Raw genomic sequence first — 25,852 nt, 5'->3', positions numbered from 1 at the left:
ATATGCGCTGGGTATGTGGCATGTCCCAGCGGATTGGGAGCCTAAGGCAGGAGGATCACTTGAGTCTAAGAGTTTGAGACCTGGGGAAAATAGCAAGAATATCTAAAAAAAAAAAAAAAAGTGATTATATATATATATATACTTTTAAATCTTAATCTATTAAACCACATGACTTTAAAGCCACCCTTTTGTTCAAAAGCAGATCACATTTATAGTTTTTGAATTTGCTGTTCTTGAACTCATTGTTAAAAAATCCCTGAATTACTTCCTTTTTTTTTTTTTTTTTTTTTCCCTGTGGTGCTGGGGATTGAACCCAGGGCCTTGTGCATATGAGGCAAACACTCTACCAACTGAGCTATAGCCCCAAAACCCTGAATCACTGTCTTAAGTGTGCTTATGGTCATGAGACCCAGTATTCTGTGGTGAATTTGGTCTATCCAACAAGCACATTCTTCAATGTGGCTACAAAGCTTATAACAAAAGTGTGGACGTTCTGATAGCCAGCCGTCAAGATGGTGCCCACAATCTGAAGACTCCCCACCCAGGATCCCCCTGTCATACCCTCACCAGGACTGGCCTGCATATCCAATAGAAAATAACAGAGACAAGAGGGTGTAATGTTCAAGGATGAGTTGGAAAAGGGATCCCCGCTTTTTTGCCTTGACTTTTTGATCATTCCCTTTGAAAACCATAGCCACCACACTTCGAGGCAGAGGTCCACAGAAGCCGACATGCCAGCCAAGGAGGGAGCCACCTTCGAGTTCTGTTTGAAGTTGCTCCATTTGGGGGTGACTTGTTATGTAGCCATACTGTCTGTCTGCGTCTCTCTCTCTCACCCACCCCCCACACACACCAAAATGGATTGCCCCCAAAAGACTCACTGTTATCAGGAAAAAAAGTTTGCCACGGTTTTCACCCCTTCGATCAGATTATTCAGTAGATCAGATACAAGTTTTTTAACTCAAGTCTTTAAAGCAGCCAACCATATATATATATATATATATATATTGGACATGAGTATTTTTCACACATTAATTAAATTTTGCTTCTCAGAGACAATGTATCTCCTTCTATGAAGTTCCTTTTCCTGGCTATAATTCTGATAAAGGGAGTAAAGATATGTCCTTTGCCTTTCTGAATTTCCAGTAACTGTCTAGATGTAATTGCCGACGACCCATGCGAATTATGAAATTGTGACATATTGTTTAATTGACAAAAACTAAGAATCAGACTGAGACAGGGTAGAACATAAGCTCATTTTTTCCCCTACAAAACAAAGCTTAATAATTTAATTGAGTTTGAGGGAAATATTGAAATAAAATCCCACCTGTTCCATCAAATATTTGTCTTTGAAACAGATTAAACACAAGACTTTTTCATTATCCTATGCATGGAATGGGCTAAATATTAAAAACTACATGTGAACAAGAGTATTTTGGATGTATCAAGTTATCTTCAGAGAATCGAATGTAGGGAAGCGCATAGAGAGGTGGAAAACCTCAGCTCATGACGCAAACCCAGTATTCAGAAGGCCTCCCAAGAGAACACAGCCTGCCGTGCACAATAAATTTTAAAACAAAAATTAAGACGATTCTCCCACCATAGCAGGAAGTTTCTCAAGCACAGAAAACTGCCTCTGTATTCTGGGTGATTACCCAAAATACAAAAGGTCAGTTTAACATCCTTTATTCATCCTGAATGTTCTCCAACCACAGCGCCGCCATCCCTGTCCAAAGCTCACCTTCCAAATCCACGAGGAAATAGCCTATAAAAATAAAAGAAGACCATTTAGTCAAAAACTAGCCTGTAATCTTGTGTTTCTGGATCATATTTTTTTATTCTTTGTCTCCAGGGGAAAAAAAACACGATACAAGTTGGCTTTTGGGGTGTGCTTTTAAAATATTTTTTTGAGCACTTTCTATGACCAGACAGTTGTCTAAACATAAAACTGTCCAACTCATTTAATTCCTCAATAACCTTTGGGCTGAGTACAATTGATAACCCCCTTTCCACAGGAAGGAAGCTGAGGGTCCAGAGAGAGGGAGAAATTCTGCCCAACTGGTACAGCTGGTAGGAGACCAGTTAAGGATTTCTTCTTCATTTGTCCAGTGCCAGGGATTGAACCCAGGGCCTTGTGCATGCTAGGCAAGGGTGAGCTATATCCCCAGCCCCAAGGATTTGAACTGGCAACGTCGGACACCAAAGGCTCTGGACCCTTAGACCTGACTCTATGTCTTGATTGCTTTCATTAATAAATCTCAATGCCTCTCCAACCAGTTATCTTTTGATCTATCCCAAACAGCAGAACACAGCGGAATCCCCCAAAGCCTGAGAGTCCTACATATAGGGATTTCATGCCTGCTAGAGGTCCCTCGGAAATCCCAGCAACCTGACAAACAGGGCCGTGATGCCAACAGTATACATGTTACTAATATATAAAGAAATTCACTGCACAGGGCTTTCCCTGATTTATAAGACTGCTATTGATAAACCAGTTCTATTGTGCAATTCACCTGCTATAAGAGAATTGCAAAGTCAGAGTACCTCTTAGGAAATGTTCCGTCAAGCATGGAGATGGATGGATTGATGTCAAGTAGCCGGGAGAACAGATTTAATTGTGGCTCTGAACTGGTGTGTATTAGAACGTGCATTAAACTGTCCATGTTCTTGATCAGTTTTAAGACAAGAGGCAACAGAGTGGTCAATTCAAACTCAGAACAGCTTCTAAAGTATCACTGATCTATGGACGTTATGGGAAATATGTAACTGGAGAAAATGTAGCAATTCATACATTGGAAAATGGATTTAGCCTGCCCCAGTGATCTGTCTGCTGGAAATACATGAAACTATGAACGTGCAAACAATAAATTCAGTTTCTTTTGTGCTAGGGACTGGATAATTCGTTATTAAGAAGATTTATTTAAAAAAAAAAAAACTCATCATTCAGAGAAAATAATGAATCCTGTAAATGCTTGCCAAGATCAAGTTCCTTAGGAGAATAACAGCAATCACATTCGTGATACTACAAAAAACATCATCCGAGAACATGTAGTTTCCTTGAAAAATTATTGACTGGGGAGAATCATCACTGGATAATGTTTAACTATGACACAGGATTGTGGTAGATTATGGCCTCCATTTATTGTCTGGTTTGGTTTGTTTTTGAGATATCTTGTCCAATGTCCAAAACTATAAGGTAGCATCTCAGGCCTGGGGACGTAGCTCAGTTGGTAGAGTGCTTGCCTTCAATGCACAAGGCCCTGGGTTCAATCCCCAGCACCACAAAAAAAAAAAAAAAAGAAAGAAAGAAAAAAGAAAGAAAGAAAGAAAGAAAGAAAAAGATCATCATGACAGTCATTTCAAACCCATAGACCCACCTGGATCTCATCTGCTCATTGTTCACTCACACAGTTGTGCAACATGAACTAGCCACATGAACGATTCTGACAGCCCTGGGCCGGCTCAATAATTCCAGAAACACCTAACAATGAATGCATTCTGGAAAAGTCAGTGCTGTACCTCATTTCCTTCAAACTTGAAGCCTGTGGCAGAGCGTCAGTTATGGAGATCTGAGCGCTGGCTTGATTAAGATTGCTCAAAGGAACCAAGAAATGGTCTCTGTTGCAATCACATATCTTTCCTCAGCCAACTTTTCTCAACCTTTCTGACACTGACCTTTGGGAAGAAAGGGAGGAAAAAGACTAAATGACCAAATGACCAAAAAGGAGGGTTTCCACCCAAAGCCACCCTGGTGACTCATCTTGAAAGCAGATCCACCCACCCCAGCTAAAGCTTCTCTCTGCAGTCTCACAAGAAGTCCTGGATCGGAACCCCCCAGTTAAATTCCTACGCCCAGAAACGCTGATAATGCTGTTGATTGTTTTACACTGTGAGGTGACGACTTGTTCTGCAGCCGGACATAAGCAATGCACCAGGAATTTGAACCCAGAGGTCCGGACCCCAAAGCCCGCGTCCTTTGCTTTCACAGTGTTCCTTTCTCTGTGGCCTTTTGGGCAAAATCTGAATGTCTCAGCCTCCCCAGTGTGTGGTTCCCCTAACAGCCAGCGTAAACCCCAGGAGCATATTCAGTGCTGATCAACTGGTAAACCCCCGATGCGTATTTTGGGATGAGGAAGGAACCACCATCCAAATCGGTGTGACACCAGGGGACTTTGCTCTCACTTCTTGCTGACCCAAACCGGAACAAATTCCACCTCTGAGAAGGAAGAAGGAAAATCGCCAGAGTTGGGATTTTTGTGAATTCAGAAAATCATTTTGAGGCACAAGACGTACGAATGTTTTCCAAATCAGGCAAAAATAAAAAATATCGTCCTAAGCCCAAGTCTGTTGTTGGGCTTCCCCATTTCCAAATGCCTGGAGGTGTGGGGCAGCAGGTGCCCAGACAGGAGTGGCCCAGCCTGGCGCTGACCTCACTCAACCCCTGGCCACAGAGGGGAGCCCAAGCCCGCATTAAAACAGCATTTGCCGGGGCTAGTGAGTTGTTGGCACACGCACAATAAATCAACCCTCGACGCCCAGTTGCAATGGATTTTCAACGTGGGAAGTGCCTCATCACCCAGATTTTATTTCACAGTGAGGATGAGGGTGGGGAGAAAATAGTAATGAAAGAAACAAACCCCGGAAAGCTTTGACCTGAAATAGGAAACCAGGGGACCTGCAAATGTTGCCGGGGAGATCAGGTGGAAGACCACACGTTTTTATGGTGTCCACCGAAACAGAAGTCAGCCACCATATCTGACAGTACAAACGCTGCTGTCATACATGGTGGCCACCCGTAGCAATGGAGCCCCTGAGATGTGGGAAGGATGATGGAGAAGCCAACTATTAGTACGTTGGATTCTAGCTAGTGACTAAGTCATGACTAATTAGTTACCCATGTACTTCACTTAGATATAAATAGTCACATATGGTTAGAAGATATGGCACCAGGAAGAGCCAGTTGCTTCAGGACAATTCCCCAGAGAATTTGGGGCACTCTCAAGTGTGCAACCAAACACAATCTGAGAATTACAGGGCTCCCCCTTATCCCTAGGGGATACATCGCAAGACCCCCAGTGGGTATGTGAAATTGCATCGCACCAAAACAAACACATACTGTGCATGAGAGAAAGCTTAACTATAAATGAGACACAGTAGCTGGGTGCACTGGCACACACCTATGTTAATTGGGAGGCAAGAGGATTGCAAGTTCAAGACCAACCTCAGCAACTTAAGCCCTGAGCAAGTCAGTGAGACCCTGTCTCAAAATAAAAAATAAGCCAGGCACCGAGGGGCACACCTGTAATCTCAGTGGCTCCAGAGGCTGAGGCAGGACCAATGGCAAGTTTAAAGTCAGCCTCAGCAATGGAACGAGGCCCTAAGCAACTTAATGAGACCCTGTCTCTAAATAAAACACCAAAAAGGGCTGGGGGTATGGCACAGTGATTAGGTGCCCCTGGGTTAAATCCCTAGTAACAAAAAAGATAAAAAATAAAAAACAAAAAGGGCTGGGTTGTAGCTCAGTGGTTAAGTGCCCTTGGGTTCAATCCCTGTACTAATTAATTAATTAGATACAGTAAGACATTGACAACAACTAATAATAAAATGGAACAATGTTAATAATATAACATAATACGGCCAATATAACTACTCTTGGAGCCATTTGAAATAAAATATGTGTTACTTAAACATAACCCATACTTAACAAAAGCACTGTGATATTGTGACAGTCAATCTTGTAACCAGAATGCCACAAATTATCAAAAGGAGGGTAGCATATACACTGTGGATACACTGGACAAAGTGATGATTCACATCCCAGAGTGGAATGTCATGAGATTTCTTTCATCTTTCTCTCCAGAATGATGCTCAATCTAAAACTTAGAAATCATTTTCCCAGAATTGGATATAAAAGGACTCAAAACTAAAACTTCAAACCATATTTCAAAATTTCAAGGACACCCTATTGATTAACTATTGTCTGGAGTCGCTTTAGGATCTAATCTAAGAAGCAAGACAAGAAAAAGTAAAGAAGGATGTCCACCCAGTGTCTTCATCAGGTTCCTCTCCAATCATGGAAGGACGATTCAGTCTGTTCTGTAAGAGGGAGCCTGATGTATACCTTTGGGGTTCAATGGGGCAGCAAAGTGAAGCAAGGCTGCCTGGATTAGAAATCAAGTTCTGTTCACAAAGGAAGTCCAAATGGAATACAAGAAAGCCCTGGGAGGCCCAGTATGGCCCAGTGTGGCTTTCTAGGTCCACCAGTGGCTAGGCAGTGGAATAACTGGAAACTCACCCCCGGCTGGCAGGAGCATCAGCTTATATGACCGCTAAGGGACACTACCTACAGGTTTCTACTGAAATGGCCCACCCGTATTCCTGGGCACATGACTACTGTGACATGGTAATGAGTAAAAGCAGCCAGGCCCACATGATTCAACATATAGTATTGCCTTATCTAAGGTTTCCCTTTCAGTGGCTGCAGTGAGTTGAGGTCAAATATTAAATGGAAAATTCAAGAAGCAAACAATTTGTAAAGCTTTAAATTTTGTTTGCCATACTAAGTAGCATCATAAAATCTCTCACTGTCCTAGAATGTCTCACCCAGAATGTGAATTATCCCTTTGACCACTGTATCCATGCTGTATATGCTACCCACCCATTAGTCATTTAGTAGCCATCTTGGTTATCAGAAGGACTATCACAGTATCACAGCGCTTATGTTCAAGTCACCTTGTTTTACTTAATAGTGGCCCTGAAGTACAAGAATAGTCATGCTGGCAATTTGAATATGGAAATAGAAATGCTTCCCGTAAGTGAAAAGGTGAAAATATAGTAAGATATTCTAAAAAACGGAGAGATCATATTCACATACCCTTTATGACAACATACAGTTCTAACTGTTCTTTACTCTTGTCCACCTCTAATTCACAAGTTAAACTGTACCACAGGTGTGCCTGTGTAGAGAAACAGACCACTTACAACACTCAAACATCTTCCAGGTATATTCTTCAATTCTTGTTTTCAGTAAGACAAGGTCTCATTAGGTGCTGGGGAGCTGGCCAGATCGCCAAGTTGGCTTTGAACTTGCAATTCTCCAGATCCCGAGTTCCTGGGACTATTGATGTGCCCCAGGGTGCCTGACTTCAACAGCTCTTTTTATTTTTGGAGGGTACCAGGGATTGAACTCAGGGGCACTTGACCACTGAGCCCCATCGCCAGCCCTATTTTGTATTTTATGAGAGACAGGGTCTCACTGAGTTGCTTACAGTCTCACTGTTGCTGAGGCAGGCTTGGAACTCACGATCCTCCTCCTCAGCCTCCTGAGCCTCTGGGATTACAGGCATGCGCCACCGCACCTGGCTCAACAGCTCTTAAAAGGAAGCTTTGTCCATCCCAAAAAGTGCATTCAAGGGGCTGAGGTTGTGGTTCAGCAGTAGAGCACTCACCTAGCACATGTGAGGTGCTGGGTTCAATCCTCAGCACTACATAAAGATAAATAAATATAATAAAGGTATTGTGTCCATCTACAACTAAAAAAAAATAACATAAAAAAAGTACAGCTCAAAACTCACCCCTTCCATGAACTGTGAAAGTTTCAAAGAGCAATCTTTCATTTTCTTTCCATGAAAAAAATAAAAAAACTGTGAATTAGTTCACGTGCGTAGGTCTTATTATATTCACCAGGATTTGAACCTAATGGGTTTTTAAACCTCCCTTGGTGTTTAGCACAGTAATGGTGACAGATACCGTGTATTTCAACTCTCTTTGACCAAACCACATCTCTTCTGCTATTAAAGTCGCTTAAACGGCAAAGACAAACATTATCTCATACTTTCTGTGAATTTTCAAACAGCTGAATCCAGTTAAACACATATTTCTTGGTGCATATAAAAATCAAAACCATCGCAACAGAAAAGACTCCGGAATTTTCCATCCACACAGCTGTTGCTATCCAGCACTAGTGGTGTCAATGTCACCCCACTGTCCCCCATTAGAAAAAGCACTGCGTTGCTTTATGGTTTCAGTTTAGGGCAAAGGCATCAGAAATGATCAGGAAAAAGAACAGACCCCAAAAATGGGACCAAAAAGCATGCAGACGGTTACAGCATGCTAGATCAAGAATTTGAAATTCGTAAAAGCCAAGTGCAGTGGCGCAAGCCTGTAGTCTCAGCAGCTCGGGAGGCTGAGGCAGGAGGATCACAAGTTCAAGGCCGGCCTCAGCAAAAGCCAGGCACTAAGCAACTTAACCAGACCCTATCTCAAAACATAAAAAGGGATGGTGGTGTAGTTTGGTGGTTAAGCACCCCTGGATTCATTCCCCAGTACCAAAATAAATAAAGTATCTGGGAGGATGATTTCTGCAAATAGTGCATAATTTCACATTAGGGACTTGCACCCCCATGACTTGGGTATCTGGGAGGGTCCTGGAACCAATCTCCCATGAATCCCAAGGAGGACTACAGTTTAATGGGGCACCATTGGGCATGGAGTGGTCTCACCTATTTATTAACACCAGAGGGAAAGCAGAACAGAACAGAAAGCAAGAATCTCCCTTTAAAAGACTTTTGTCCACCATCATGGAGTTCTGCATGCTTGGTACCTGGGCACAGAGTCCCTGAAGTCCAGGAATTGACCGCAGCTGAAGCCATTTGGAGCATCGTATGTTCGCCTGTCCCCAAGCCTTTCATTTGATAACAGTTTCATAATTCTTTGTAACATATGCTTGGATGAAGGAAATTTCCAGAATGGTCAAACTTGTCACCTCAGTCCTTAGGAGTAAAGCAAGAACTCAGACACACTTCCCCTCTCCCTTGGTCCCTGCCTCAGCCACCCAGTTGGTCTCTGGGGCTTGCTAGGGTCATCATTTCCACCTTTGGGGAAGAACTCTCCCAGGGCTTCCGGCCCCCTGGGAGTCCTCTCTGGCCTGCTCTGGCCCTGCCTCCCAGGAAGAAGGACCCATGGGGCCAACAGGAGGCCGGAGCTTGAAGGCACAGTAGGAAGACAAGTCTGTGGGTTCTAAATTCTCATCAATATGAATCTATGACTTTGGCAGATTTAAAAAATTAGTTTGATTTTTTCCCCATTGTCTTTTTCCTTAGATAAATGCATAAGTGTGCGACATTTAAGATCTAGAGTCAGGCACGGTGGCGCACACTGTAATCCCAGTGGCTCAGGAGGCTGAGGCAGGAGGATCACGAGTTCAAAGCCTGCCTCAGCAACAGAGAGACTCTAAGCAACCCAGTGAGACCCTGTCTCTGAAAAAAATAGAAAATAGGGCTGAGATGGGGCTCCGTGGGCAAATACCCCTGAGTTCAATCGCCGGTACCCCCTCCCCCCAACACCAAAAAAAAAAAAAAAAAAAGATCTAGAGACAGTTTCAAAGATTTTCCAAGTGTTTGATCAGTCACAGAGAGAAATGACCCAGGACCCAAGGCCAACTTTATGGTGCTGGGAACATTTCAGTGTGTGCCTCTGCCCCAGGGACAAAGCGCATCGTCACCTGCACAGGGAATCCAGGAGAAACCACCACCCAGGACTTTCGGGAAGGAAAGGCACTGGTACTCGGTGCACCGCACAGATCTTCACCATCTGACCTCCCTCCTTGCTTCCTGCTGTTTTGCACTCTGCAATCATTCTTCTTGATATTTTACTGACTTAGCAAAAGGTTTCAGTGCTCTCTGAGCCTGAGTAACAAGCAAGAAAAGGGAAAACCGGGGCTGCCTCAGGAGGTTTGGCAAAACTCAAACCACCCACCAACCCCACAACCACTTTCAAAAAGCACAAAGGAGGCCGCAGTCTGTGTTACCTTATCCACTCTGAGACACACTCCACCAGGGAAAAGTGGAATTGCCTTTTAAAGGCAGATTGCTGTGATTCAGACGTCAAATAGCACCGTGGTCTAGACCTTTTGCAGAGGTCTGTGTCCTCTGCAAAACTCCTAACTTGGAAGATGATGGTGTTGGTGGTGGGGCTCTGGGAGGGGCTGGGGTCATGAGGGTGGAGCCCCATGGTGGGATGAGAGTCCTTAGAAAGCAGACCCAGGGAGCCCCTGCCCTTCCACCATGGAGGACCCAGGATAAGGCACCATCTAGGAGCCAGGAAGCAGCCTCAGCAGACCCCGCGTCTGCCATGCCTGGACCTGGGGCTGCAGCCTGCAGAGCTGACAGCAGTCAGGGTCTGGGGTCTCTAAGCCCCCCGGGATGGGGTGTTTTGTTACAGCAGCCCAGGGAGACTAAGACACAAGCCCTCTGACCAGTGCAATGCCCTGAGTACGTGTGTCCCCAAGTTCCTGCACCGAATCATCACCCCAAGGTGCTGGTATATGGAAGGGGCTCTGGGAGGGGCTGGGGTCATGATGGCACCACGCCGGAATGGGATGAGGCTCTGGATAGAGGAGATCCAGAGAGCTCCCTGCCCCTCCCACCATGTGAAGACGCAGTAAGGAGGTTCCACCTATGAACCGGGAAGCTGCCCCAACAGATTTACAGAATATGCCAGCACCTTCTCCCAGTGGACTTCCAGCCTCCAGAACTGCAAGAAATGTTTCTGGCTTTTGAAAACCATTCAGTTTACAGCATTTTGTTAGAACAGCCTCTCATGAGCTCTAGAACCTTCCTATGGAGCTAACCACACCCACTCAGCACATACACCATCTATGGTGCAGGAATCCATGCACGTACACACCAACAGTATGTTGGTGTGTATCTACCGTGGATCAGTGCATATACGCACACACAGGCACACACTTATCTACTACGGGTCAACTCATGCATGAGCACTCACACAAACAGCACGTGCCCTCTACCACAGACCAGTGCACATGTGCACACAGACGTGGGCATGCCCATCAACCGCAGCACACCCGTGCACAAAATCCCTAGGAGTTTGGGGTATAGCTCAGCGGTAGGGCGCTTGCCTAGCGTGCTTGAGATCCTGGGTTTCACCCCCAGCACTGTAAAAAACAAGTGAAATTTATCTATCATTATGACTTTTCAAGATAAGAAAAAAGAAAAGAAAATGCCTTTCTTCTCAAACCCCAGCACTAAGAGTTAAGGCTTTATCTTGTGTGTTGATGTAAAAACTCCCTTGATGACTGGAGCTGTAGCTCAGTGGTAAAGCACTTGCCTGGCATGTGTGAGGCCCTGGGTCCAATCCTCAGCACCACAAATACATACATACATACATACAAGATTCATTGACACCTAGAAAAATTTTTTTAAAAACTCCCTTAGTTGGTCAGTGAATTCCAACTGTCATAAAATGTTTGCCAAATTGGACTCGTGACTCAACAAGGTAGACCACAATGTTTTAGGAAAATGCAGCTTCCCATCGGGCATGGTGGCACATGCTGGTAATCTCAGTGGCTCGGGAGGCGGAGGCTGAGGCTGAAGGATCGTGAGTTCAAAGCCAGCCTCAGCAATTTAGCTAGGCCCTAAGCAACTTAGTGAGACCATGACTCTAAATAAAATATTAAAAAGGGCTGGGGATGTGGCTCAGTGGTTGAGCGCCCCTGGATTCACTCCCAAGTACCAAAAAAATAAAAATAAATAAAAATAAAAAAGCCCAGGCACAATGGCTCATGCCTGAAACCCCAGCAACCTGGGAGGTTGAGGCAGGAGGACTGCAAGCTCAAAGCCAGCCTGGGCAAGTTAGGAAGACCCTATCTCCGAAGAAATAATCAAAACAGCTGGGGATGTAGCTCAATGACAGAGCGCTGCTGGGTTTAATTCCCAGGAAAGAAAGAAAGAAGAAGAAAATACAATTTCCCTTTGATCCCAGGCAAGCATCTAGCCCACTGATACCATTCAATGCCAACATTAACTGCAGTGTACCTTCTGGCTAAAGCAAGAGATTGGGTGAAACACAGTAACAAAAAGACATCAAATTCACATGTAGATTTTTTGTTTTTTTTTTGTTTTTTTTTTTAACTATGGTGCATACAGAAGTTTCAGAGGGGAAATCGCTACCTTTTAAGCATGATGGTAGGCAAAGAGCTCTCATGGGCCCATCTGGGGACAAGCTGAGCCTCAAAAAGAATCATGACAGTAATCGATGACAAGATATATAACAAAAATGAAACCACGAGTCAATAATGTTGCTCAAAACTAAAGGACAGAGAAGTAAAATCTCTGCTCCCTAGGGGGACTTCATCTAAGTACTCGTAGCAGAAACGAAAGTGTCAGTAATTCACCACTCTGTGACTCAGTACGAAAAGAAAAGATGGTGCATGGCTGTGCACAGATAGTCACAGGCTCCGAATACCACCCCGGATTACTCACTCATTGCACAGGACAGACGCACATGCCCACTGTGGAGGTCTGGTGGACACATGCCTGACCAGCTTTCCACACCCAGCCAAGACAAGACCAGGCCAACCTGACCACGGAATGCCCTCGTGCACCTTCATGAAGGGGACACGGCACCAACTCTGCAGCCCAGGAGGCCAAGTCATTGCCAAACATGTCCAACCTGAATTGAAGCAAAAAAAAAAAAAAAAAAAGCAATTATACAAATACAGATTATTGGATATTAAAGAGGACCACTGCCCCTAGACTTTTCCAAAGCTATCAGAGACATGCAAGAAACTCTAAAGGACAATGACCAACTCGTAGCTGGAGAAATCGCAGAGTCCTAGCTACACGTGGTGGGCACGATTCTGAACCAGAGTTTAATGGCAGATTTTTTTAACAAAGACTATAGATATTTTTTCTTGAATCCAAAGGCCCTGGGAACTACTAAGTGGTCACCGATGCCCCAGCAATGTGACAGCCACCTGGTGCTCTGAGAATTCCTGCCTTGGATGGGTCTGGGGGCAGGTTTGGGGCAAGTGGCATTGCTGGCCAGGTTTGGGCAAGGTTGAGATGCAGCCGTCCAGCTCAAGCCCAGGTAGGAAGTGCTGGGATCCATCCAGATGTGCCCTGGGCTGGGGTGCAGAGAGTGAAGAAGTCCAGGAGGAGTTAAACACTGAGTGCCCTCTGTCCCTCCTGACATTGCTTTGCTCGTGGAAGCTACAGAGAGAAAGAAGGGAAGGAAGGATGGAGGGTGTGGGACGGGGGGGAATGCCCACCGAGGATCTCTGAAATAATTTAGGAAGTCTTAGACTAACATTTGAAAAGGATCACTCTGATAATTGGTGTCTCAATTTATATCCCTTGGAAAAGCCATTTCAGTGATAGAGAATTTAGCCAGAGAACTAAATGGAGTCAGTCACACATTTATCTCGCTAAGGATTTTGTGTCTCGGTACTGTTCAAAGGGTAATTTTGAAAATGGAAAAAAAAAAAAAAAATAGGTCCAGTGCTGAGCACTGTTCCCATCACACTGTGTACCTTAGTCCTTCTCCACCTCAACACCTGGGCTTTAGACAAATTCCATACCAAGAGTCAGGGAAGAGCTGTCCCTGGCCCACGGTCTTCCTCCAAAGCTGGAAACTCTTAGTTTGAAATGTGCAACAATGAATCGAAATTCAACTTGGATACTCAGGCATGATTCATGGGCCACACGGAAGGGCTACAAATCGTTTCCAGTTGCCCTGGATACTGGCAAGAGAAGACAATAAATCAAACTTTATTTTAAGAAATTTCCTGGTAGGTTTTTTGTTTCTGATCCTGATAGACCGCTAAATCTCTGTCCTGCCCCCCACAAAGAAAACCAGATAAGCATCAATGCATCAATGGTGCCAATGGGCATCAGTTCACTCGCCCATCTCACAAAAATATATCTGCCTGTTGTGATTTTTCTCTCTTTTCCCCCACCCCAGCCCACGCTGGTGATCAAACCCAGAAGTGCATGAGTGCCACGTTTTGCTTTGTGGTCTGTTCTGCTGAAAGTGATCCCCAGTAGCTTTTACACGATAGGATGTTTTCCAATCCCACAAAGTGAGTTCTTCTGGGGTACAGCCTGGATGTTCTCAGCAGACACAACGCTTTAATTGGGTGAGAAAAGAGATTTACCACTTCAACCCTTCTTTGTAAAACCTCCTTGGACTCTGCCGGTGATCCAAGCCCCCACTGCAGAGGTTCCTCCTCTTTCAGGGTCTGTTGGATGGTGTTACTGTTTTCCAAATGGAGTGTACATTACCAGTGCCCCTGTGCGCTTTTATAGGACTTAGGACAATAACAACTCTCTTGGGTTTCCTTCGCTTCTTCCTGGCAGATGACCACGACCTATAGTGGGGTCCAGGAAGCTTTGACACAAGTCATGGACCAAGGCTAGCAGCCTTATCCATTTTTTTCCTTCTCTTTAAGTTCATTTGATATAATTTAGCCCAGTACAGTAGTTCATGGTGGTACACTCTGAGAAGCATTTTGTTAGGCTATCTCATGATTGTGCAAATATCCCAGTGCATTTACAGAAACCTCCTAGTAATGTCATTGGACAGGACCACCATTGTCTATGAGGTTCCTTGGTGACCAAAACGTAGTTGGATGGCTCATGACCACGTGGGCAAAATAGCATCACTTCAACATGAGAAGGTTAAAAGTGACTGCTGAGAACATTTCCATGGTTTTCCCAAAGGCATGGAAGTCCCGGGTGCCCTGCACATGACATGTGTATAAACTCAGGCTGGCTGCTGTTCAAGTCCCACTTGTGACCACATCCTATCCATCGTGACAGGCAGACTGTGAAAGATGAGTTTGGTGAGATTCCTCCCCCAGCCTGAGCGCCCCCAAAGACACTGCCGGAGCCTGCACTCTGTGTGCACCAGGCCACCTTTAATTGATTCTGAAAGTCGCCTGGGCAAGCACGCCTGCCAACTGATAAATCCATGAATGCTAACCTGGTCCAGCCCCAGGGCTGCCGGGTGTCACTCAGATACACCAGGCTGCATCCTGGGGCACTCAGCAAACCATCAGCCCTGGATCAGTGCAGTGCGCTCCAGGAAACTTGGCCATCTCCTCTAAGCAGAGCATAAACAGGACCCTAGGCACTCCTGACCAAGAAAGAATTCACACAATGCAAATTCCACAAGACAACTAAGAAGAGGCCCAAAGAGCAAAGGAGAAAACGACCTCTGACAGCCGCAATCGAGCACTTTTCCTTTTACTCATCTTGAAAAAATCACGTGGGAGAAACTTTCTCCCCAAAAGAACAGAGAGCCTTTCCAGACGTCACGCTTTTTCCGGTTTACAGAGATCAGGTTTCAAGGCCCTTCACCATTGATCCATTAGCTAATGATGGCTCAAAAGGTATTTCCTGCAGAATGAGGGTTAGCTTTCAGTTGGAACAATTAAAAAAAAAAAAAAAAAAAAAAAACTGCACCCCAAGCTCACCACCGTCAACTCATGCCCGTAACCCCAGCTCCTTGAGAGGCTGAGGCAGGAGAATTACAAGTTTGAGGCCAGCCTCAGCAGCTTAGAAAGACACGGTTTCAAAATAAAATAATAAAAATGGCTTGGGATGTGGCTCAGTGCTCGAGCACCCCGAGTTCAACCCCCAATATCGCCAAAAAATCAAAAACCTGTGTGCACATTAATGAGATGAGGTGAACTTTAGAACCCAAGAGAAGAAGATAATCCCGTCCCCTGTGAAGTCACCAGCACTGCCCTTTTCTAGTGTTTCCTCCTGCCGTTTCAGCTTATCGCCTCAGTCACCAATGAGGCCCAGAACTGCAGGGGCACTTGTCCAGGTGCCCGGGGCCTGCGGCATTTGGAGCAGCGTCATGTTTTAGTCTGATTTTCCTGACAGCACGCCCACTCAATCTTGTGATCCTTTTATCCTGCAAACCAGAAAGCTTCCTCCAAGATAGGAAGCAAGATTTCACTGCAGAACACCATAGCCTGTGTCAGGCCCAGGGCTCCTACCTGAGTTGGGTTTTTTCTTTTTGCTGTACTAGAAGAACACACTCCATCAAATTCCCAACTTTGTTAGTGGATGAGAAGGTTTCTTTTTCTCATAGGTTTAAAAAGAAAGGGGGGATGGACTGGGGTTGTGGCTCAGTGGTAGAGTACTCGCCTAGCATGTGTGAGGCACTGGGTTCGATCCTTAGCACCATATAAAAATAAGTAAGTAAAAATAAAGATATTGTGTTCATTTACAACTTGGAAAAAAAATTACCAAACATCGTCTGCACTTTCAAGCTAGCCTGAAGCTATACCAAGCTATGTTCATGCTAGAATTCCTCCATAAGATGAAATAAAATGATTGTGAATGTACTTGGTGCCATCGACAGTAGGCTTAAAAGTGGTTTAAATGGTAATCTTTAGGTTATCTCTATATTACCACAATGAGAAAACCAATTAAAAATGAGCCAGGCATGGTGGTGCACACCTGTAATCCCAGTAGCCTGGGAGGCTGAGGCAGGAGAATCGCAAGTTGGAGGCCAGCCTCAGCCACTTAGTGAGGCCCTAAGCAACTCAGTGAGACCCTATCTCAAAACAAAAAGTAGAATAAAATAAAATATCCAAATCATAACTCTCAGAACATCAGAATGTGACCTTATTTGGAGCAAGGTCTTGTAATTAAGGTAAGCTTCAAGAAAGGCGATCTTTAGGGTGGGCCCTAAGTCCACGGTTATGGATATAGACAAGGTTCATCACAGCTAAGTGGAGACACAGAAGGACCGGTGATGGCCGGGAGGAGGCAAGGTCCACAGCAGAGTGTTCAGGGCAGGGGCCGGGGACAACAGGAACAGCCTGATGTCCTTGGCACTGAGGACGGGTGACAGAGCACACAGCACTGCTTGCTCCCACGAGGGCCCAGCTGGGGTTGAAGATCAAGATTCTGTAGTAACACGAATTTGCTCGATCGTGCAATTTTTCTCCAGCACCGTGGGGAGCTTGGATGTGGACCAAGCAAGGCAGATGGCTGGGCTGGTGGAAGATGGGGCTTGTGCACAGGGCCCCGCACAACGTTTCGGTTTGTTTCCAACAGGAGCTCGTTGGATGCATGGGCTTCAATAGATCCTATATAGTAAACACTGGATACAAAAAAATACTCTGATCCACCTTTGCGCAGCCACAAGCTGAACGCAGCAGCGGTGCTGGAGATGATTTTCCCCCAAGTCAAAATAGTGTTAAGGGAGAGTGGGGGTGGGGTGCTCTGGCTGCTGAGCAGAGGGCCACATCCAGCTTCTGGATTTGGGTGAGTGCTGCAGAATGACAATGTATGTCTCTGGAATGCACTTCTGTGTCCATAGGTCATGCGTCACAATAAAGAAGTGAAAGGACAGAAGGACTATTCCGTGGCTACACCAGCATTCAACTTTTAACGACAAGCACTGGAAATCCAAATCGAGCTAGACACCAGGGTGGCAGGACACACCCCACAATCACAACTCAGGAGCCTGAGGAAGGAGGATCGCAAGTGTGAGGCCATCTTAGTATGACCCTGTCTCAAAATAAAATTAAAAAGGGCTTGGGACATAGCTCAATGGTAGAGCATCCCTGGGTTCAATCCCCCAACACTGCAAAATAAAAAACAAAATTTTAAAAAACCCAAATCAATTAGAAAGGGAAGAAGAGGAGGAGATGAAGGAGGAGGGAGACAGGAAGAGTAAGAGAAGAAAAGAAGAAAGAAACACATTGGTCAATTTAACTGGAAACTTCATACGTGATCTGTAGGCTAGGCTATATCCAGGTGCTCAGATGCTACCTAATGAGGATTTCTCAATGATCCTCCGAGTCTTAATGTTGTCTTCAGTTCCAAAGAGTGAAACAGAAGATGTGGTTTTATCTTCACTAGGTTTACCTGTTACCCACTTAGCAAGCCCAGCACAAAACAAAACTCTCCATTACAAACTCTATCAAAAGCCCTGATCCATCTGTCTCTGGATCATGACGGACCATAGATCCTTCCCTAGCAACTCTTCCTGACTGAGGGATGTGAGATGCTGTTTTTCGGCCAGCCTGAGCCCCAAGTCAGCAATCTCCTTTCATTTCCCACACATGCATGCAACCCACAGAACACACAAAAACAATGACCCAGGCTTCCGTCTCCTCCCTGTGGCTGTTAATCACCTCATAGAAGTTCCTACAAAAGCTTAGGTATGTAATTCCTAGCAGTCCCCCAGTTGTAGACGCCTGCTGGCACACTTCAGTAGAACATGACCTTCTACCTGGAAGAACATCAAGAGACCAGATTGGCCCAAGCCCTCCAGCTTTGCCTAGTGACCCACAATTTCTGTCACAGAGCCTCAGGGGTGCTCAACTAGCTCCTTCCAGTGAATGAAGGCAGATGGCATGAATGCCCAGGAACCATCCAGCACCCAGGGAAGGCGAGATGTGTTCTGCTGAGCAAGCATGCCAGTGCCCCAGGGCTCCTGCAAGATCACCACAACCAAGAGAGCCTCCTAATCCTGTCTGTCACTGAACCCCCTTATGCCTCTGAGAGACCCACCAAGGCTGGACTGATGCACGGACCTGTGCACAGTCCAAAGCACCCTGGAATCCGCAGCTGTCTTGAGCCACGGGTCATTGGCATCAAACCTTAACAAAAGCCATCCAAGCACAAATTCCAACAGATTTTAGCCTTGCTGAGAAAACTCTCAATGTCAGAATAGCCACAGCCTTGGTATTGATCCCCACATTTGTGGGTTTGTTCTTGGGGGAAAGGGATACCAGGTACTGAACCCAGAAGCACTTAACCACCGAGCCCCAGCCTCCCCCTTCCCCCTGCCTTTTTTATGTTTTATTTTGAGACAGGGTCTCACTAAGTTACTCAGGGCCTTGCTCAATTGCTGAGGCTGGCTTTGAACTTGTGATCCTCCTGCCTCAGCCTCCTGAGCCACTGGGATTACAGACCTATGCGACCGGGCTTGCATTTCTAAACAGTAGAGCAACCAAGTCTGTTTTTGAAAATCATCAATAATCATTTGACCACAAGAAAGGCTGCTTTTAGCAGGACCCAATGGCACACACCTGCAGGAGGATCACAAGTACAAGTCCAGCCTGGGCAACATAAGGAGAGCCTGTCTCAAAACAAAAAAAAAAAAAATGATAATAAAATGGGCTGGGAGTAGTTCAGGAACAGAGGGCTCCTGGGTTCGATCCTATGTAGCTTAGAATGCTCTTTTTTGATAAGCAAGCTTTCAGTTTCTGTCTTGTACAAATCAATGAAGATTCAATTAACATCTTGAAAACACATAGGATGACCTTCTTCTTGTCTTCCTTTATTCCAAGACTACCCAGGGCTCCCTTCCAGTGCCTAGCACTCTGCTGAGAACCAGAAAGACAAATATTAGCAAGCCCCATCCCCTGCCAAGGAGACACCCCCTCCCTGACACCAGCCCCTCCAGGCTGCCTACCCCAGCACTGAGAGGTGCCCAGGCAGGGTACATAACGGGTAGGCCGGTTTCCCCTTCCCTCACTACCTTCAGAGATGTTCTCCCCCAGATTCCAGCCACAAGGGCATTGCAATGTGTATCTGAAAGCAGGGTCTCTAAGCAGGTGATTGAGGTCCTGAGGTCTGGAGGGTGGTCCTGACCCAACAGGTCCCAAGAAGAGATGGGGACCCACACACAGAGGTACCACCCCGTGAGGACACCAGGAGACGGTGGTCCACAGGACAGGCCCTTGCAGACGCCCGGATGTTGAACGTCCAGGCTCCAGGGCTATGAGACCAAGAATGTCAGCCCCCAGACCAACATGTAGTAGGTGGACACGGCTGTCCTGCTGCACTGTCACCAGCCCAGGACCCCTGGAGCATCCAGGTCCTGCAGAATCCCTCACCACCGGCCTTCCCACTTTTTAAAGCCACCAGTGATAGCTAGGGGCTGTCTGGCTCTTGGGACTGCTGACCTGGCTGCCCAGGCAGACCCGCAGTAACACCCACACCCGGATGTCCCCTCGGGCGCCCTTCTCCCTCCCCTCCCCTCGGGCGCCCTTCTCCCTCCCCTCCCCCGGGAAGAAGGCGCACCACCCGCCCAGAGGAGCCGTCTGGGGAGCCCTCGCCAAGTCTGGCTTCTCTAGATGGAAACGGAGAGTGAGCTGCACACTGGCCAACGGCCCCCCACGCCAGACCGGCTTTCAGTTGTGCCTAGTGTGCACGGAACGGCACCCAGAGGCCTCGAGTCTCGCCTGGGGAGAAGAGCACGGGAAGAGCCCCGACGGGTTTGAGCCCAGGGTTTGAGCCCGGCGGGGCTGGCTTCTGCTGGGGTGGAAGGAGGGGGCAGGGAACCGAAAGGAACCCCGTCTGCAGGCCCGTACTAGCCGAGGCACTCCGGGAGGCAGCTGGGAGGCTTCTGGAGCCACCCTCTGAGGATGCAGGGGGGCAGGGTGAGCCAGCTACCGGGAGCCGGGTGTGAGCCCCGGGCAGGCCACCTAGGGCAGGCCACCTAGGGCAGGTCCACCTAGGGCAGGTCCACCTAGGGCAGGCCACCTAGGGCAGGCCACCTAGGGCAGGCCACCTAGGGCAGGTCCACCTAGGGCAGGTCCACCTAGGGCAGGTCCACCTAGGGCAGGTCCACCTAGGGCAGGTCCACCTAGGGCAGGCCCCCTAGGGCAGGCCACCTAGGGCAGGCCACCTAGGGCAGGCCCCCTAGGGCAGGCCACCTAGGGCAGGCCACCTAGGGCAGGTCCACCTAGGGCAGGTCCACCTAGGGCAGGTCCACCTAGGGCAGGCCACCTAGGGCAGGCCCCCTAGGGCAGGCCACCTAGGGCAGGCCACCTAGGGCAGGCCACCTAGGGCAGGCCACCTAGGGCAGGTCCACCTAGGGCAGGCCACCTAGGGCAGGTCCACCTAGGGCAGGTCCACCTAGGGCAGGTCCACCTAGGGCAGGTCACCTAGGGCAGGTCCACCTAGGGCAGGCCACCTAGGGCAGGCCACCTAGGGCAGGCCACCTAGGGCAGGTCACCTAGGGCAGGTCACCTAGGGCAGGCCACCTAGGGCAGGCCACCTAGGGCAGGCCCGCCGCTCCCGGCCCACCGACAGATCAGGCTGTTTAGAAAAAGATTTTTTTTTAAAGCAATACTTCCTGTTATGTTCAAGGGAGACTCGCGGCCGTTTCATTATTAAGCAATTTTCTTTTTAAAGAAACGAGAAAAAAAAAAAAAAAAAGACCCACACACACCCAGACCACGTTGCTCCGAGGCCAGGGACAGCTTCTTAGCCCAGCCCAGCGTCGAGGTTTCAAATCTCCTATTTTCTTAAGCCCTCCATTAAGCCTTCCAAGAGCTTGCCTATGTTTAATCTGCATTCTGAAACGGAAAATCCAATGTGTTGTAGCATTGTCTGCTCCAGCTGAAGAGGAAACTGTAAATTTATACAGTCTGGTTAAAAAAAAAAAAAATTGGCAATTGCATCTTAATCAGCCTCTGGAATGAGGCCGGGCGGCGTCCCTCCCAGGCCCCTCCACAGTCCGCCCCTCCCCCTCCCCCTCCACAGCCCACCCCTCCCCCCTTCCTCACCGCCCCTCCCCCTCCACTTTCCACCCTCCCCCTCCACTTTCCACCCCTCCTTCCCCTGCAACTCCCATCCCCCACCCCCTCCCCTCCACTTTCCTCCCCTCCTTCCTTCCGCGCTGCCCCTCCCCCTCCCCCTCCACTTTCCACCCCTCCTTCCTGCTTCGTCGCCCATCCCCCTCCTCCCTACTTTCCACCCCTCCTTCCTCTGCAACTCCCCTCCCCCTCCACTTTCCATCCCCTTCCTTCCTGCTCCGCCACCCATCCCCCTCCTTCCTCTGCAACGCCCATCCCCCTCCTCCCTCCTTTCTAACCCCCTCCCTCCCCCCTCCCCCTCCCCCCTCCTCCCCCTTGGCCGGCTGCCGGCCTCCCTCCCTTACCCTTGGTCCCCTCCCCTGCGGTCCGCCCCGGCTGCCAGCTCTCAGTGGGCGAAGCCTGCAAAGGTCACGTGGCCCCTCCGCCTCCCGGGCGGGGGAGGGGCGACGGCAAAACCTGTTCTTTGTTAAGAGGTCACCGCCCGCGCCCCGCCGCCGGCCGGAGCTACCGAGGACCTTGGAAGAGCAGCGCACCGCCCCGCCCCCACCGCGGGCTGCGCAGGCCTGCGGGGTGCGCTCCCGGCTCCGGGCCTGCAGACGGGGGGACCGCCGCGGGGAGGGGCAGGGGCAGGCTCGGGGAGGTGGGCGACCCTAAAGGAAGGCCTGGGACGGGAAGGTCAGGCCTTGATCTCGAGGGCTGTTGGGCCAGTCGGTGGACACCGTGGGGCGGCCCCAAGTTTCGCCTCCATGTCCTGGGGGGGGGGGGGACAGCACTGCTGCTGGCCACCCCGCCCTGTTAGGAAACCTCAAATCCACCAAGAAGGCCCTCCAGCCGGGCCCTGTGAGGCGCGCATCAGATACCCCCTAGGGTCACCTCTGAGATCTGATACTTGGAATCCTGGCAAGAGCCAGCTGTCCCCTTAGTTCTTTAAATGCCAGCCTTCGTGTGGGGTTTTTTTGGGTTTGGTTTTGTTTTTTGCTGCTAGGGCTTGAAGCCAGAGTTGCTTAACCACTGAGCCACATCCCCCGTCCCTTTTTGAGGCCAGTCTCAAAAACTTGTGATCCTCCTGCCTCAGCCTCCCTCAACCTCCGCAGTCGCTGGGATTACACCGTGAGCCACCGCGCCAGGCCAGAGTTCTTTCTGAAGAAATCTTGTATCACTTAAATAATTAGATGTTAAAGGATATTTGACACCTTTTATGTAATGGAACGTAGTCCCTTTTCTGTCCAAAAAAAAAGATTAATTCCCAGAGGAAAACATGTTAACATTTGCAAGCATAACACGCCTGTCATTTTTCTCTGCGCAGAAAATGATTTCTATCCCAAAATGGGAGTTGAGGGTGGTGGGGAGGTGACTAATAAAGTTGGGCTCACACTGTGAATAGTTTGGCCTTCTGATTTAGTTACCTACCCTTAAAAATATTTTTCTAGGTCACTAAATGTTTTTGGAAGTCATACTTGGAATGAAGGCTTAAAATTCCGCTGTGTGGAATTTCACATGCCGGGATGTATCAGCCATTCCCTGTTGCAGAACATTCCCCGCCTTTAACATTTAAGAAATGCAATGCAGAGGGTCGGGCAGGGGGCAGGGTGTAGCTCAGTGGGAGAGCACTTGCCTTCATGAGGTCCTGAGTTTGATCCCCCATGCCACACGCATTTCCAAAAAGAAACACTGTGTCCTAAATTAGCCCCACTTGTGTAAATTACGGTTAGTAACCTTTTTCTCCGTAACCCTCAATGCAACAAGTGGATACAGTTTCCTCCTTGCCCTGGGTAAGTGTGGATCCTAGATTGCTTTGGGCTTGTTTGGAATTCCTATGTGTAACTTTCTAGAGTTAAAGGAAGAAAACATTAGTCAAGCATCCAAGCCAAGTGCTGATTGCTGTTCTTTGCGACTTCAAAGCCCAGAAGAGGGTGGATAAGGGGGTGGCAGGGCATGCTCCAGAGCATTGCAAACATCCCGGCATCAGCAGCCTCTTTCTGAGGGTCATCTCCAAAATACCACAAAGCCTCAGTGTTTATGGCAACGAGTAGAAATTTTCTTTTCCTCATGTTCTCTGCTAAATATAGCATTTTATATTTATATTCTTATGCACATTTAAGCAGAATGGTGGATATCACTGATTACGTATCTATTGAGTGATTGTAAACGAAAGACAGAAGTCTCCATATGGTGGGACAAGAAGGCATCCCCGGGATATCGAATAATCTACTGTTCCCATTAATGCCGAACTTGGCGGTCCTAAGAAGCTCATGCCAGAGCTGTGAAGAGTCCTCTAAGTGACAGGAATCACCCCCTGCTTTTGTGTCTGTCACACAAACAAGCATGAGGAAATTGCCTCCCAAGGTACTTCCTTCCTCTTGCTTCTGTTTCAATATTGAATATGAAGAGAAGAGATTTGCAAGTGCACAGTCACCCTCCCTCCATAAAGCATCACCTGCAACTGGTTTTTGTTGTTTGCTTGCTCAGTTTTTGTGGTACTGGGGATTTATTTACTTATTTACTTGGTACTAGGAATTGCACCCAGGGTGCTTTACCACTGAACTACACCCTTGGCCCTTTTTAGTTTTTATTTTGAGTCAGGGTCTGGCCATATTGCTCAGGCTGTCCTGGAACTTGTGGTCCTAGAAAACATACAGAGACACCAAAGGGTACATGGTATATGATCCCATTTATGTGCAGTGTCCAAATAAGATGAAGAAATAAGAGGATTAATGGTTGTCCCTAAGAAAGGGGACAGGTGGGAACTGACTAGAGTGGGCTCCAAGCTCTTTGGGGGGATGGGGAGGGTGGAATTGTTCTAAAGCCAGATTAGGATCAGGATGGCCTGACTCTATAGAACAAGGAGTTACTCAGTTGCAAGGGGGAATTTTATGATGTATAAAATATGTCTTAGCCAAACCTTTTTTTTTGGTGGTGGTGCTGGGAATTGAACCCAGGGCCTTGTGCATGCCGGGCAAGCACTCTACCAACTGAGCTACATCCTTAGCCAAACTTTTTTTCATGGTATATTGTAACATTTTTGCAGGCACCGACTCTAGGTGGAAAGGGGCTCTTAACACAGACCCACTAAAGCTAAAGAGAAAAGACAAAACTTCAAAATAGGCCACCCTAAAACTAGCACAGGGTAGAGTAAACTGGTTTTTTTCTGTGACAGCATTTCTCTGCTTTCTACCCAGGGGCAGACCTGCAGCACTTGTGAGCACTTGGCCTCCGCCCTCCTTCTTGTCTGGGTGTTCTGCATGTTCCCAAGACGCTGTGGGGCAGACGGCCCTTGCCATGCTGCGTGTCTCCTATTGGTGGGCTGCAGCCTAACTTGATCTCCCTATTGGGGGCCTGGGTCACCCTCCATTCCTCTGGCTGCTGTTTCTCCCCTACTTCTCTGAGCTCCTGTGAGATTCCTTCTTTGCAGAGAACTGCTTGTCCACGAGGAGAAGTAGACCCCCCATAGAAGCACAGGACCCACACGGGCACTGAATTGTGATCTGGGTTCATGAAATAATCCTTGCTCTTGCCATGTGTGAAAAGCTCTGGAATTTTCTTATTTATCCACTTTTGTATGGTTTTTCTCCTCTTCTTTTTTTTTAAGTGCTAGATACCACTCACACATCTGGTTTTACTGCCAACTAATTTTTGAGACAGGCTCCTCCCCTCCCCAGTTTGAAAAACACTGGTCTAGACCAATGGCCCTCAGCCAGTGGTCATTTTGCCCCACAGAGGATATTAGGCAATGTCTGCAGGCACTTCTGGTTGTCCCACACAGGGCTGGGGCCGGGGGTGCGGTGCCTCTGGTATGTAGTGGGCAGATGCCAGGGATACTGCTGAGCGTCCCATAGTGCAGAGGACAGCCCCCACGTTGGAGAAGACTCTGGCTGCAAGTGTCCATATTTCTGATATTGAGAAACTCTGTTCTCCATTCTAGAAGTTTCTGGTTTCATTAAACCCTAAAATAAGGTGGAAGTAGAAGTCTTGGCATTAAGAAAAGACTCTGTCTCTCCTTTCTCTTCCCAACTCTCCCTGACAGCCTTTTGTCGTTATTGTTGTTTGTTTGACACTGGGGATTGAATCCAGGGGTACTTGACCACTGACCACATCCCCAGCCTTTTTGATATTTTATTTTGAGACAGGGTCTTACTAAGATGCTTAGGGCTTCCCGAAGTTGCTGAGGCTGGCTTTGACCTCACGACCATCCTGCGTCAGCCTCCCCGCACTGAGCCACTGGGATTGCCTGCCTGTGCCCCCTGGCCCAGGTAGCGTTGACTTCAGTATTGCCGGCTGAGTAGCCCTCACCTCAAACGCATGGGACCACAGGTGTTTTGCATTCAGGTATTTTCGGACTTTTGAATATTTGCACTCTCCTATAAAATATTTTGGGATTGGGACCCAAGTCTGAACATGAAATTCATTTATTTTTCATACACACCTTATACACATGGCATAAAGGTAATTGTATGCGATATTTCTAGTAGTTTTGTG

At 47.6% G+C, this 25,852-nt stretch overlaps 2 non-coding genes across 2 annotated transcripts; both read right to left on the bottom strand.

Annotated features, from left to right (window-relative positions):
- Positions 1-292: 292 nt before the first annotated feature.
- Positions 293-366, bottom strand: Trnam-cau (transfer RNA methionine (anticodon CAU)). The gene has a single exon. It is a non-coding gene; the product is annotated as a tRNA-Met (tRNA).
- A 23,924-nt stretch (positions 367-24,290) lies between these two features.
- On the bottom strand, positions 24,291-24,361 carry Trnaa-ggc (transfer RNA alanine (anticodon GGC)). The gene has a single exon. It is a non-coding gene; the product is annotated as a tRNA-Ala (tRNA).
- Positions 24,362-25,852: the final 1,491 nt, after the last annotated feature.

This window comes from Callospermophilus lateralis, chromosome Y (assembly GCF_048772815.1).
Source record: "Callospermophilus lateralis isolate mCalLat2 chromosome Y, mCalLat2.hap1, whole genome shotgun sequence".
NCBI lineage: Eukaryota > Metazoa > Chordata > Mammalia > Rodentia > Sciuridae > Callospermophilus > Callospermophilus lateralis.
This window is presented reverse-complemented; position numbering and strand designations above follow the sequence as displayed.